Below are 5,806 nucleotides of genomic sequence, written 5' to 3'. Positions count from 1 at the left end.
GATAAGGGGAACGTGATTTCTGTTGGATCTCGGACCGGAAGTACACTGGTTAGCACCGGAAGTAGATTGACTTCTATGTTGTTTTTATTTTTCCCCAGTTGTATCAAAGTGTCCGCTGGGTTTGGAGCTCGTCTGCATGTGAGTAGCTTGTCTCATGACGCTCCGGCGGCCATATTATTGTTTGGACCAGGGCGGTTCACCCGGTTTGTGTGCGTGAGGTCACGTCATGTGCTCGGTTCCTGTCTGTGGTGGTGGCGTTTAGTACAGATGTCGGGAGGAGGAAACCGCGGGACGTGAGGGGGGCAGAGTGTCTATTAGGTGAGGTAAATCGGCAGCCAGGAACATGTAAGTCTAGTTATGAGGGAGAGCCATGGAGTACATAACTCCTGTAGTCCAGAAGTTACCGCAGGCCCGTGTGTGTTCGGTTTAGGTCACTGGAGAGAACACAGGCCCCAGATATTTAGGCTAACTGGGTGACATCACTTGCTGAGGGGCAATACTCTGCATCCTCATTGTTTACAGTGCGGTATTTGCGGTCTGCCTCTATTCTTTTGTTGTAGTTTTTAATGGTAACATTTGTGGTGTTTTCCATGTGTTTAAAGGGCGTCTGTCAGCAGATTTGTACCTATGACACTGTCTGATCTGTTACATGTGCACTTGGCAGCTGAAGGCATCTGTGTTGGTCCCATGTTCATATGTGCCCGCATTGCTGAAAAAAAGGATGTTTTCAATATATGCAAACTAGCCTCTAGGAGCAACGGGGGTGTTACCATTACACCTAGAAGCTCTGCTCTCTCTACAACTGCTGCGCCCTCTGCACTTTGACAGGGCCAGGCAGTGAAAACATCACACCTGTCTGGCCCTGTCAAAGAAATTTAGTCATCGACTGTTGCTCCACCGGTAGTATACGAAGACCTGATTCAGAACCTCACTTAACCCTTTCGCTACCAGCGCCGTACAAGTACGGCGATGTGCGAGCATGGCGCCCACTCGCCCGTGCAGCGGGTGTCATGGCCAGCAGATCTCTGCTGTTTCACATAGCAGAGACCTGCGGCTAATTGGCTTGAACGGCAATAATGCCGATTGCGGTAATTAAATGCTTTAGATGCCATGATCAAGCTAGATCACGGCACCTAAATGCACAAAAACCTACTGATGCCTACTGTGGCCAATTCGGGCATCGGTGGTTGGGCTGAACACTCTCAGCCTTGCTGATAAGGCTGAAAGTGTTCATACTGCAATTCTTATTTTGGCCGCCAGGCCAGGATAAGAAATGGGCAAAGTTGACTGTAAATGGCAAATATAAAATCCCATATAAACTAAACTAAAAATATAATTAATAAACTCATATGAGGCACAAAATGATCACAAAAATGTTTTAGAAAAAGTTAAAAAATATATAAAAGTTAAAATCACCCCCCCCTTTCTGTAATAATTAAAAAAGAAATGCCTAAATAACTATATAATAGAAAAAGCAATGTGGGCAGCACCACTATCCGTATTCTGTAATGGGAGTGCCAGCGGCTGAGTCGGCGATCCACCTCCAAATTATAAAATGAAGAAATTCCACAGCACATCCACGTAGTAGAAAAATAAAAAGACTTTATTCACCCAGCGTGCGACGTTTCAATCCTCTCAATGGGATTTTCCTCAAGCAGTGACATGCAGTGTCACTGCTTGAGGAAAATCCCATTGAGAGGATTGAAACGTCGCACGCTGGGTGAATAAAGTCTTTTTATTTTTCTACTACGTGGATGTGCTGTGGAATTTCTTCATTAAATATATATCTCTTTCTCTCTCTCTCTCTCTCTCTCTCTCTCTCTCTCTCTCTCTCTCTCTCTCTCTCTCTCTCTCTCTCTCTCTCTCTCTCTCTCTCTCTCTCTCTCTCTCTTATCACGGTGACTGGAAACACTCATATTATTAAAATAGAAAAAAAAATTGTTGATTTGCCATTTTTTCATTGCTTCTCTTACCCCCCAAAAATGTGATCAAAAAGTCACACACACTCCAAAATGGTATCAATAAAAAAAACTGATTGTTCAGCAAAAAATGAGCCCCCTAAACAGCTCAGTAGACATAAGTATAAAAAAAGTTATAGGGGTCAGAATATGGTGATGTAAAAAAAACACTATTTAGACATAAAAAAACATACATATGGGGTATCGTTGTAATCGTACTGACCCAGAGAATGAAGGGGTCAGTTTTGCCGTAAACGAAACGCCGTGTGAACAAAACCCGTAAAACGGTGGAGGGATTGTGTTTTTTTTCCAATTCCATCCCATTTGGATTTTTTTTTTTCCCGCTCCCCACTACATTTTATGCCATAACTAATGGTGGCATTAGAAAGTACAACTTGCCCTGCAACAAATAAGCCCTCATACAGCTATGTGACTGGAAAAAAAAAAAGTTTTGGCTCACAGAAAATAGGGAAGAAAAATGAAAACTCAAAAATGAAAAATACCTCCGGTAGCCAAGGGGTTAATCCACTCAGTCGTATTAGTCTTGTTTAAAAGGTTATTCCTGAGGTATAAATAATACTTACTCTTTTGAAGCTTCCCTTGAATTTTTTTCAGTCCTTTTATTTTTCAGATAAATAAATCACTATAATGCATAGTAATCCTGAGAGCGAGTAACTGATTGCTACCCCATGCTGCGCAATGTTCCTGTAAATGTGCAGAGGGCGCATTGGTTGCAGAGAGAGCTGAGCCTCTAGGTGTAACAGCAACCTATCCAATATAATAAAACATAATTTTCTCGCAATGCGGGCACATATGAACATGGGACCAACACAGATGCCTTCAGCTGCCAAGTGCACATGTCACAGTGTCATAGGTACAAATCTGCTGACAGATGCCCTATCCTCAGGATAGGCCATAAATATCAAATCAGTGAGGGCAGAGGTCGCAATAACGCCTGTACAAGCGTCTTAGATGCCTGTTCAGGACATTTTACTCCCTGGAAAAAGACTTGTGTATTTTCACACATGGTCCTTTTCTAGTCAGGAGCGCTGTATCAGAAGCTGGCAGGTCCAGCACACATGAATCCCCGCCCCTCTCCTGAGAAGCCCCGCCCCCACAGACATCTCTCTCACCAGGAGCAGCTCCAGACTAGATTGTGGTTACAGGACCTGTGGTGATGTTGGTCATTTGGTAAAACTACAACTTCCAAGATGCCCCGCTTGCTTGGCTGCTCTCAGAACTCTATAGAAATAAATGGAGCATGCTGGGAGTTGTTTCACCACAGCTGGAGTGCCAAGGTTAGCCATCACTGGGTTAGGGGAACACAGGCTCCGTGTAGGACTGTGCTGGTGGAGAATGCAGAGGTACTTTATGTATGGAAGGTGTATAAAGCAGGGCTATGTCAGTGTAACCAGTCTATTGTATAGTTTTCTGTGTGTAATGTGCGCACAGTAGTTCTATCTGTGTAATGAACATGTAGCAGAACTGTGTGTGCAATGTGCATATAGTAAGCGATCTGTGTAATGGGCATGTGGTAGTGCTGTGTATGTAATGTGTGTATGGCAGCGTCGGGTGGGCGCTGTGTATGGCAGCAGTGGTCTTATGTTTAGTGTATGATGTTGGATAAATGTAAAATTGTCTACATTTATTTCTGCATGGGAGACTAGCAATGGTTTCCCTGCAGAAAAATCTGCCTCTTAACGTTATGTGGGCCTATGCATTTTATATATATATATATATATATATATATATATATATATATATATATATATATATATATATATATATATATATATATATATATATATATATTACCGCAAAATTCGTACTTCTCCTCGGCTAAAAATACCCCTCAAAATTGTTAAGAGGAGTATTTTTAGTCTTCTGGAAAAAATGTAGTGTGAGGGCTCGACTCCCGGTACCCCTATTGCGATCAGCATTAGATAGCAGCTGTACTTGGTATTGCAGCTCAGCCCCATTCACGTGACATCACTGGCCTAGGAAGAGGCTGCCGCAGACAGACAATCTGTGGGTGGGGCTGGGAGTCAGACTCCCCCCGATCCCGAGGATGTCATTAGTATAAAACCCCTTTATTGTAGTAAAATGCTTTTCAGAGGTCCCTCTTTCTGCTGTCTGAATTGGGGAAAGGTCCATAGTATAGGAACACAATGGGCTGTTCTGTCACTTTCTTCTCTATTAAATAGTCTGTCCCACTAATGAAGTCTTTTTTAAGGGGTGTTCTGAGACTTCTCAAAAATTGAGGTGAAGGCATGGAGTATTCTAAAATAACAAAGGAAAGCTTACCCATCTGATCCCCCACTCTGGCGCTGTATAAATAAATGACATTTTCAGACAACCCCACATGGTTACTGCAGCCAGTCACTGACCTCAACGCTCGTGTGGGGAAGTCAGAGACATCATTGCTGCAGCACTGGTCTCTCTGCAGTGACGCTCTGACAGAAATGGGAAGATGCTTCTGTGATTTGCCCAATTCCAACAGCAGATCTTAAATTTTAATGGTACAGCCATTAAACACCGGGGGCCATTTACCAAGGCCAGTTTGGCGTAAAAAAATCACAAGATCCTGTTTGGGACTTTTTAAAGTTGGCCCTGGCAAAGTTGCTGACATTTTTGCTTGGAAACAGGCGTAAGTGATGTTGGAAATTACTCCAGTCAGGGGCCTGAGTAGATATCACACCAGTGGAGAGTGTATCTTATTTTCCGAAGAGATATATAAAACACAATGGCCAGCTGCTATACAAAAGTACATTAACTATTTAATACACCATATACAATTATAAAAAGCATAAAATCAACTCATTAATGTTGCAAATATATATAGCACAGTCCCTCTATTCCTCACTGGTGCGGAGCTTATGCACCGATAGTGAAGGTAATAAATGTCCCGTATGTCTTTAGATGTAAGTTTCTCCGTATGATCTTTATGAATAATCACAGATCTACGCAACTCTGGAGTGTTCCGTGTGTGGAAATTTTTTGTATGTAGCAATTAATTACGCTTTTTCACCAAGTGACAATAGTAGCGGTTTACTACACTCTGTATCCAAAGATGCAGATGACTGCTCTTACCGACCCATACGTGTAGGTTGAAGCTTCATGTCACGTTTCGCTGGTCGGGTTTAGTTGGTAGTGTCCCACTAGGTGAATTTGGTTGGTCTCCTTCGCATCAGTGCCGGCACTATAGTTGGCTGCGCTCTGGTTTCCTGCGCATGTCTCTTGGCAGTATGGAGACGCCGAGTTTGCCTCGTGGTGTTGCAATATTGCGTAATCGTGTCCAACCTTGGATACTTCAATTCATAGATTATTTATGGAGAATATTCGTATAGTATAAGCGGGAACAGGTAACTAGACGCGTTTCGAAACTAATAATAGTTTTTTCCTCAGTGGCATATTCAAAGTGAGGGACAGGATCACCAGTTTTATACCCTTGATCCAAAAAGTGGGCTGGACTTTATAATCTCTGTGTTTATATCAAAATACGGGACTAGATGCTATTTGCAACATATTACAAAATACATAATATACAGACGTGGATGACTACAGTACCCATATATAAAATAATCCACTTGTAATAATACATAATAAAATATAAAAAAATAAAATAAATGAAAAACTTTTAAACATACATTACTTATACTATTTCCCTATTGCATGCTGAGTGGAGACGAAGAGGTCAGTGCCTCGCCATATATTGAGTGCATGCCACGGCAGTGCAGAGGGCATCAAAAACCACTATAAAGCACTGGTCTTTGATACCTGACCCCCGCTGTGGACAATCCACTGCAGGAATTGCATAAGGGAAGTCTGCAGTTTTACAGTAGCAGCAG

At 42.4% G+C, this 5,806-nt stretch overlaps 1 protein-coding gene across 2 annotated transcripts in view; it reads left to right on the top strand.

Moving 5' to 3' along the window:
- Positions 1-28: 28 nt before the first annotated feature.
- LOC122944563 (minichromosome maintenance complex component 3 associated protein) overlaps positions 29-5,806 on the top strand; it is a 56,882-nt gene continuing 51,104 nt past the window's right edge. Inside the window, exon 1 of one of the 2 annotated variants that reach the window (XM_044302965.1) lies at positions 29-138. The gene's annotated coding sequence lies outside the window, so the exon portion shown is untranslated. Of the gene's footprint in view, positions 139-185; positions 319-5,806 lie in introns of those variants that run through there. The other variant, XM_044302967.1, reaches the window with a different exon arrangement.

This window comes from Bufo gargarizans, chromosome 8 (assembly GCF_014858855.1).
Source record: "Bufo gargarizans isolate SCDJY-AF-19 chromosome 8, ASM1485885v1, whole genome shotgun sequence".
NCBI lineage: Eukaryota > Metazoa > Chordata > Amphibia > Anura > Bufonidae > Bufo > Bufo gargarizans.
Note: the sequence above shows the minus strand (reverse complement) of the source record. Positions and strands in the feature narration are given on the sequence as shown.